The sequence below is a fragment of the Cupressus sempervirens genome, chromosome 7 (assembly GCF_028749045.1).
Source record: "Cupressus sempervirens isolate cs-2001-9-10 chromosome 7, ASM2874904v1, whole genome shotgun sequence".
Lineage (NCBI taxonomy): Eukaryota > Viridiplantae > Streptophyta > Pinopsida > Cupressales > Cupressaceae > Cupressus > Cupressus sempervirens.
In genome coordinates this window covers 275656524-275666603 of record NC_143124.1, presented here as the reverse complement: position 1 = coordinate 275666603, position 10080 = coordinate 275656524, and the positions used below count along the sequence as shown (strand labels likewise).

Genomic DNA, 10080 nt, shown 5'->3' with positions numbered 1-10080 from the left:
ATCTATCATTATTTATTTTATTCATAAAATGATCAATTTTGATAATAAAAAATTCATAAGTCAAATAATGATATTTTTATTAAGATTCAATTGCTAATATTTCATGATCAAATTATTACTTATGAGAAGGAATGATAAACTTAACACTTATAGAATCTGGGTGATTTCACATAACTGATGGATTGGATTAGACTTTAGAGAGGTCACCCATGATAGTATTTCAGAAAACCCTATAAATATTGTCGAAGTGAATGAACATCAATAATCTACTTGAGACTCATTGCAATAGACTGTGCCAATATTTCATATTGTGTTGTGTTGTAAGAATGCTATCACTTGAAAATGTACAATGGATGGATGTGTGATAAGAAAAGAAGTAGAAAAGCAATTTGAGTGAGAGAGAAAGCAAGTTACTTGGATCTATTGTAGTTATTGTAGTCATTCCTTTGAAGTCACAAGATCCAGATGCCCTGTCCATTTTCTGGTGGTAGGCATCAAATACATAAGAAGCATGGTCTTGAACAGTATCAGGATCATAGCAGGGCTGATCCTGGTTGATAGTCGTGCAATAAACTTGGCCTAGACCACATGTCCAATCTAATGCAACTTGAAGAAGCTTTGACTCTGCCCCATCTACGGCTATGAGTAGGTCTAATTAGTGGTATCATTGGCAAGCACTACACCTAATCTTGTTTGATACATGGTATAAACTAGGGACAAATTCTCAGGATCGAACAACCCCAAGTTCTACTATGAGGTGGCACCAGGGTTCCCATCTTCATTGAAGAATTTGATAGGGATGCCAGGATGCTTGGGAGTGCCAATGTTGTTGAGGACATGGCAGACAAGATTGTTGTTGTAAGTGTTTGCATTGTCAATGGTGGCAGCAGGTTCATTAGGGTCACCGTTGGAGGGCCATCCAGTCTCCCCCACAACCAAGGGAACGTTGGTGAAGTTCAAGTCAGCCAATGCAAAGAAGGCAGAATCCACCATGGCATCAAAGACATTGGTGTAGTGAAGCATGGTGTTGGAGTCCATCGCCTCCTTGTTAGGAGGGAGGGGTCTAAACAGGGCATAGTCCAGACCCTCAGCTCCATTCCCTTCCATGTAAATGTAATAGGGGTAAACATTGATCATCAAGTACGAGTCTGTTCGCCTGAGGAAATCCAACATGGGAACCAAGATAGATTTCTAGGTAGCATTGAAGAATGTCTGAGATGTTGTAAAGCAGTGGTGTGAAAAATCAACTATTGCAGTCACTGATTATTAATCTCCTATCATAAACGATTATTAAACAACTGAAAATAAATTCCCAGCTAATATCAAAAAATAACACAACTGCAACTTCACTTATAAAATATGGAAAGAAATGCACAACACAATGAACACAATATTTTCAGACAAATTGTCCCTGGAAAAACCCCTAAGGGAAAACCAATTCTAGAGATGAGAAATTATATTAAACTTCAGCAAATCAAGAGATACAAAATTCTTTGCCTCTCACTGGCAGAACTCCGACAACCTCCTAATTTCTCCCGCTGATATTCCCCACTGCTATCCCCACGCTAACACTGCGCCCTTGCTAACACTGCAAGACTGTTTGCTAACACTGCAAATGTTTCTCCAAAACTTCTTAATCCAAATGACCCAATGACCCCTTTTTATACTACTCCTATTGGTAAACCAACGACCAAGATTAAATCAAACCAACGGCTGAGATTAAGACAACTTGACAGCCAATAATAGAATTGGTTGCAAGGTGTCCAAAAGGGAATCTCTAAAATTAGAAAATAATAACCATTTACTAATTCTTGGCAAGTGGACAAACAGCTGTCCAAACCACCCATAAATACTACTGCTATTCATAGATAAGGATGAATAGCTGTCCAAGCTACCCATAAATACTACTGCTATTTTCGGGTCAGAAATAATAGCTTTCCAACTAACAATAATTAACACTCCCTCTTAGCGAGGAAGTTGTTCTGCAAGACACCCATCTTATCTCTGAAGAAGATAAATTTGGCCTTTCCCAAAGCCTTCGTTAGAATGTCTGCTACCTACTCATTTGTAGGTATGTATTGTAGTCGAACAACTCCCTTTTGTACACAATCTCTGATGAAGTGATATCTAATATCTATATGTTTAGACCTATCATGAAACACTGGATTCTCAGACAACTTGATGCAACTCTAATTGTCACAATGTATCACAATAGTCTCAACCTTCTAACCAAACAAGGCTACCAACAACTTTCAAAGCCATATAGCTTCACATGTCGCCATGCTAGCTACTATGTATTCTACTTCTGTTGAACTTAGAGCCACAGACTTCTACTTCCTGCTGAACCAAGATACAACTCCTGATCCGAAGCTGAAACAACACCCTAAAGTGTTGCTTTTGTCTGTTGTACTTCTTGCCCAATCTGCATCAGTATAGCCTATCAACCTGATACCTTCACCTTAAACATATCTGATCCCATACTCAACTATACCACGCAAGTAACATAGCACCTGCTTAGTTGCTATCCAATGCATTCTCTTTGGTTCAACCATGAACTAACTAAGAGAGTTTACTGCAAATGCTATATCTGACCTAGTGTTAACCAAATACATAAGTGAACCAATCAACTATCTATATAAAGTGGGATCTACATCTTTCTCCTTAGATGTATCTACCTTCCTCCAATTCGTGATCATGGGTGTAGACATGGCTTTGCAATCCTCCATCCCAAATTTCTTCAAGATTTCAATGCAATATTTCCCTTGACCAAGGAAAATCTCCCCATCTGTTTGCCACACTTCTATGCCTAGAAAGTAGTGCATAAGTCCTAAATCCTTCATCTCGAACTCTTCTACAAGGTTCCTCTTGCAATCCACTATGAGCCCTAGTGAATCTGTAAGAAATAGATCGTCCATATAAAGAACAAGAATGAGAATCTCACCCCCAACCATCACGTAGTAGAGGTTAGCATCTGCTTCACTCTTCACAAAGCCCAATTTTTGCAAGTATGTATCAATGCGCTCATACCACGCTCTAGGAGCCTGCTTGAGTCCGTACAATTCTTTCTTCAATCTGCACATGTGGGTCTCTTTGTTGTGTGCTACAAAGCCTTCTGGTTGTTCTATGTATACCTCCTCCTTCAACTCACCATTGAGGAATGTTGTCTTGACATCCATTTGATGGATTTTCCATCCCATCTGTGCTACAAGTGAGATTACAGCTCATATAGAAGTATACCTAGCAACTGGAGCAAATGTCTCCTCATAGTCTATTCCCTCCTTCTGAGAGAACCCCTTTTCCACGAACCTAGCCTTGTATTTCTCGATGCTACCATCTGCATCGTGCTTTATCTTATAGATCCAGCGTGATCCAACTACAACCCTATCTATTGGTCTAGGTACTACCTCCCACACATCATTCTGCATTATTGAAGAATATTCCTCAACCATAGCATCTCACCATACCTAATGTTTTGCAGCTTCCTGATAGCTAGAAGGCTCACTATCTACCAACTGACTAACTAATGCCACATAGTCATTGAACTTGGTTGGTTGTCTTCGCTATCTAGTACTCTTCCTAGGAGCTCCCACAAACTCTTGAGTATCCCTTTGTGTATATGGAACCAGAGGGTTCCTGCTACCAACTGTAGAGGATGAAATGTCAACCTCTAAGTCTTCTAGATGCATTTTGTGTTGCACCTGTTGCTCCATACTTTGTGAATCTTCACTAACTGAGTCTACACTCGTACCAGTAACTGTACTTGAGCTTTGTTGCCCTTGACTTGGTCTTGGAGCTTCTATTGGCTACTCACTCTGATCATCTGCTGGAAAATCTCTAGATCTCCTGAATGCCTTGTCCTCCATGAACTTGACATCCCGTCTGACAATAATTCTTTTAGTCCCCAGAATGAAAATCATGTATGCCTTTGAGGTCTCACTGTACCCAACAAAGTACCCCCTCTCTACAGTCTGATCTAACTTTGTACGTGTATCTTCAGGAATATGACAATATGCCAAACTCCTGAATATCTTGAAGTGACTAACATCTGGCTTCTTCCCTGTGAAAGCCTCCTCTAGTGTCATCTTCCCTAGCACCTTGTGTGGAACTCTATTCTGAATGTAAACTATTGTATTACACACCTCTGCCCATAAGTAACGAGGCATGTCCTAGTCATGTAGCATAGCTCTTGCTGCCTCCGATATAGAACAATTCTTTCTCTCAGCAACTCCATTTTGTTGTGGATTGTAAGGAACATTCCATTCTCTCTTGATTCCTTCTATGGTGCAAAACTCCTGGAAGACATTTCCTTTGTACTCACCTCCATTGTCTGACCGAAGAACCTTTATCTTCTTTCCTGTCGAGTTCTCCACAAGAGCCTTGAACTCTTGGAATCGACTGAAAACCTCATCCTTAGTCTTCAAGAAGTATATCCAGGTCTTTCTAGAGAAATCATCAATAAAAGTAACATAGTACTCATATCCTCTAAGAGATTTTGTCGACATTGGTCCACAAACATCTAAATGTACTAGATCAAGAACACCCTTAGATCTGGTGTCACTCCTTGGAAAAGATGCTTTCGCAAACTTCCCCAACACACATCCCTTACATACATCGTCATGCTCTGTGCTCACCTCTAGAACACCTATCACGGTCTCACGAAGCAATCTAAGTGCTCCATGATGAATATGGCCCATCCTCCTATGCCATAGCTCTCCAAGATCTCTAGGATTACTGTTGCTCATAAGTGCCTTAGGAGTATCAAACTGCAATCTATAAAGGCGACCACTCCTAACTCCAATAGTTATGGGTGATTTCCAATCCTTGTGCTTAATCAACACATGTGTCCCTCTAAAGAGTACATTATACCCCCTATCCTGAAGAACAGATACAAAAATAAAATTCATACCTAAGCCTGGCACATATAACACATCATGAAGTGGAATTATCTTTCCATTCTCCCTCTAAAACTGAACAGTCCCTTTCCCAACAGGGTTGAGTTTGGACAAGTTTCCCATAGAAATTTGGATGTTGGTGTCCTCCTCCTTGTAACTAGAGAAGTACTATCTAACTCCTGTCATATGAAATGATGCCCCACTATCTATATACCAAACACACTGTGAGGTTGAGCTAACCATACAATCTATGAGTGCAAACTCATCTTCCATTCTACTGGAGAGTTCTTCTGCACTTGTTGAAGCTGGTACCTGCTTCTTACCCTTATTCCTCTCTGGGCAATCACTGACATAGTGGCCAAACTCGTGACATCCAAAGCACTTGACCTTAGAAAGGTCCTTCTTCTTCTTTTCACTTTGTGAATTTGATCTTTTGTTAGATCCCTTCTTTGCTTTCCCTTTACCCGCTAGGGCAACGTTCTCTTGTTCCACCTCATTTTTTTGACTCTTGTTGGCCCCATTGACAAGACTTAGTCTAAACTCCTCCTGAGTGAAATCAGTCCACAGTCGATCCCAACTCGATAAAGTATCTCATCCACTGACAACTTGAACAAAGACACTCCATTGTTTAGTAAACCCATTTAGGGCTATTCTCACTAGCTCATCATCACTAGGGCTATCTCCAACAGCTGCTAACTCATCCTTGACAAGTCTGAGCCTGGTGAGGTAACTTGTGACGTCTTCTCCCTAATTCATCCAGGTATTCTTTAGCTTCTCTCTGAGAATCAACTTCCTGTTGGTGGTAGCATTCCGGTATAGATTTAGAATGGCGTCCCACATCTTCTTCACTGTAGCTAGCTCTGAGATATGTGGAACAATATGATCCTTGACACCATTAAGGATAATCCTCCTCGCTTTGGCATCGTCCTTCCTATATGCTGCAAGTTGTGTTGCATTTGTTGGTACAGGTACACCACTGGTAGCATAATCCTTGATACCATTCTCTTCCAACAATAAAGAAATTTTGGCCTTCCAGACACCAAAATTTGAGGCACCATCCAATCTATCCTGATCTCTCAAACTAGCTGAAGCCATCTCAAGGGTTTAAAGCAATAATAAATCTAAAGAGATCAAAATTTCTTTCCTAGGGCAAAACTCTTCTACCCTTAACAATGCTCTGACATCATGTGAAAAATCAACTATTGCAGTCACTGATTATTAATCTCCTATCATAAACGATTATTAAACTGCTGAAAATAAATTCCCAGCTAATATTGAAAAATAACACAACTGAAACTTCACTTATAAAATACGGAAAGAAATGCACAACACAATGAACACAATATTTTCGGACAAATTTTCTCTAGAAAAAACCCTAAGGGAAAACCAGTTCTACAAATGAGAAATTATATTAAACTTCAACAAATCAAGAGATACAAAATTTCTTGCCTCTCACTGGCAGAACTCTGACAACCTCCTAATTTCTCCCGTTGATATTCCCCACTGCTATCCCCACGCTAACACTGCTCCCTTGCTAACACTACAAGACTGTTTTCTAACATTGCAAATGTTTCTCCAAAACTTCTTAATCCAAATGACCCAATGACCCCTTTTTATACTACTCCTGTTGGTAAACAAATGACCAAGATTAAATCAAACCAACGGCTGAGATTAAGATAACTCGACAGCCAATAATAGAATTGGTTGCAAGGTGTCCAAAAGGGAATCTCTAAAATTAGTAAATAATAACCATTTACTAATTCTTGGCAAGTGGACAAACAGCTGTCCAAACCACCCATAAATACTACTGCTATTCATAGATAAGGACGAACAGCTATCCAAGCTACCCATAAATACTACTGCTATTTTCGAGTCAAAAATAACAGCTTTCCAACTAACAATAATTAACAGTTGGTGGAGACAACTGACGGAAAACATGTAAGACATGCTTTCATCAAGTGTCTGGACATTGTGTGTCAGGGGCATCTGCCAGCACAGAACATGAATGATCAGCAACAAACATTTTGATGGAAAAGTTCCTATTTGGAAGCTACAACGTCAGAAAATTCTGATGGGCTCTCACCCAAGTGAAAGCCTATCGGCAATAATATACTAGCATTCAGATCATCATGTCAAAAGGTTTGCAAAGAGTGTGAAAGATCAATTAGGGGAATTTTCGGTCTATTATTTCTATAGATATAGACTTGTGTATTATATGGGTTTAATTGGTAATTCATTTAATCCATAATGAAGAAATGGAAGTTTCAAATCAATTATTCATCAATTCATAAATTCTAATTATGAGTGAATTAAAACTTATGAATTAGGATCATTTTATATTTCCAACAAGAGTTATGTAGAGCTGAAGTCCTGCCTAATGTTAAATGTAAGAAATGATTAAGAAGAAAATAAATTTTATTATCAAAAATGTTTGTGTAAACTTTATCACTACGTTCATGTTTCTATTTTTTATTTCACTTCTAAATAGAGTGATATAATTTATATGTTGCTTTAGGTAAGACTTTCAAACATAGATGAGAATTAATAGTACCCTAAATATACTGAATTCTTAAACAATTGCAATAGCTTGGGATGGAAATTCTCAATAAATTTGGGTGTAGTGAAACTTTAAAAAAATATAAATTGAAGCATGTTAGTTTTTTTTACATTAATATCTTTCAAAACTACTGCTACAAGTCAATTTTCAGCCTTGACTGAACTGGTTTTTAGAAGAAGACAAATTAAAGAACAAATATGAATTTTCAACCTAATATTCAACAATCTTCACCATAATTTCCTATTCAATCGATGATTTCAACACTATACAACTCAACTATCATTATGCATATCATAATCAATTTTTTAATAAAATATAAGATTTCAATTTATCACTCTCTATTTGATCTTCTTTCTCTGTAATCTGTGTTTTTTTTTTTTGCAATGTCTGTAAATATTCTTAATGTGAGATTCTCTCTTGCATTTCTTAAAAGCTTGCAAACACTCTTTTCAATAAAATAAAGTCAATGTTTTTGCCTGTGAATTTGCGTACAATAATACCCAGCGTAAAGATACATAGGAATAACCACCATGTCAAAAATAAACATAGGCATATTGGGCATATTAAAATTAAATTGTTTCATCGAGTATTGGGCCTCAAGCAAATTCAATCGAACAGTCCAAATCACAGGGTCTTACAATTCTCTAATTAAGTGACTATGTCCTATTTTTAGGGAAGAAATGTGAATTTTTTTCAATATTTTATTTCAAAATGAAGGTAATAAATTTTCATAATGGTGTTATAGATTTCAAATGAAGATAATAATATTCAACTACATATGTGGACTCTAATTTGATTTCATCTATGATGTCTAGAGCTTTATTAAATTCAGTGCAGAAGATCTTATAAGACTTTTGCACACTTTGATGGAAGGATAGCACACAAGTCCCCTTTAAGATAACAAATTTCTTAGACTTGTAGTAGAAAATTAAGGGAGGTGCAAAATTTTAAATTTGAGGGTGTAACAATTTGAAGAAACAACTTATTGAATTAAAGAAATTCTAATAATAGAGAAGACACAGAATTTGATCAGTAAATTGCAAGCCTCTAAGAGAAATGGATATCCTCCTATCTAGAAATTAATAGGGACCCTTAGATGTTGGACCCCAGAATTAGAACCCAGCAACATTCAAATTATAACTGGCTACTAACGATATTTATTTTAGAGTTTTATGTAAGGAGCAATCTAATGTGTTAGAAATGATAAGTTTGTAGACTATTATTTCTAAATGCTCATCTTTGGGTACTAAATTGAAAAGGAAATAAATATTATTTCATAAGTCCTTTCACAATTTTAGTTCTTTCCTTGGCAAGAGAATAAAAAGCTTTCTTTATTTCTCTAACAAGTATTAACTAAAATTACTAAAAAAGATTCAAAATCAATCAAGCCAAATAATCAAACAAATGAATGTCATCCAATCAAAGTTGTTGTCAGAGGGTGCACAATAAATGTACAATTAAAGAAATGGTCTTTTGGTGTTGTACAATACTGCCTATGTTTTGATCAAGTCCCTCTACACAACAATTACTCCAGTTCTTCCAAATTCTAGAAGCTACCTCAATGGACGATTTAGGTTTGGAGAAGGTCTGGATATCTACCAAAAATAAACATGCTAGTTTAAGCTTTCAAAAATAGGGCACTTGTTATTGTAATATATAACAAAAATCCTCCTCTAAGCTTTAATGGATGTACATACCTTGTTCCAATGCTCCCATTATGATATGGGCTAGGATCAGGAGTACAAATTAACAAATCAAGTTGGAGAATTATTTTATTTTATTTAGAGAAAGATATGACTACCTTCTAACAATAACTTCTTATGTGTGTTGTCATAATCTTAGACCAACTAGCATTTAGGCAACCACTTTACGATCATGCATGCAACTAGCTATTCTATTGCAATGTTTTCGACATATATAGACTATTTAGTATTTTTGGATTTATTAAATTATAAATTAAAAAGACTACTACTAAAATTAGTCGTGATCGATCATAAAATAGTAATTAAAACATAAAATTATATTTTAATTGAATCATTTCAAAAGAGTGATAGAGCAACTAAAAAAATAAAAATAGAGAGTAACAAGGGTTGCATAAACAACTTGAGTCTCTACCTATAGTGGGGGAGTAGGAAGAAAGTGTAGAAGAAGGGAAAATAATATGCATCTAATGGCTATCCAAACTTAGTCATTTTTTTGTTTGAGATTAGTGGGTAGAATTTCTTCCTTTGTCAAATCTTTATTTCACAAGGTTTAATGTAAGGACACAAATGTATATTGAGAAAATAAAAAGCAAAGGGCTTAATTAATTCCTTTTCAATTTTTCCTAGATTTTCACAAATTTACTAAGTAAATTAACTCTACAAACTCAAATACCCATTTTGTGCCTCACCAACTATATCTAGGCATCCATTTTGGACTTGTTTAGAACAATTGCAACTCATAATAACATGAAGTTAAAGAAAGAACAGTAACTATGCTACAATTGCACTACTCAAGGAAAGATAAAATAAGTTACCAAATATGCACCTAAGATATTTGAAGCAAAATATTCAAATTTTCAAGTATATCAAACTAACATGTCTAGTTTCATCTTCACTACTCTTACTAGGATTTAACATGTATGTAATA

At 36.5% G+C, this 10080-nt stretch overlaps 1 pseudogene; it reads right to left on the bottom strand.

Moving 5' to 3' along the window:
* Positions 1–277: 277 nt before the first annotated feature.
* Positions 278–9165, bottom strand: LOC149546484 (glucan endo-1,3-beta-glucosidase 3-like; annotated as a pseudogene).
* Positions 9166–10080: the final 915 nt, after the last annotated feature.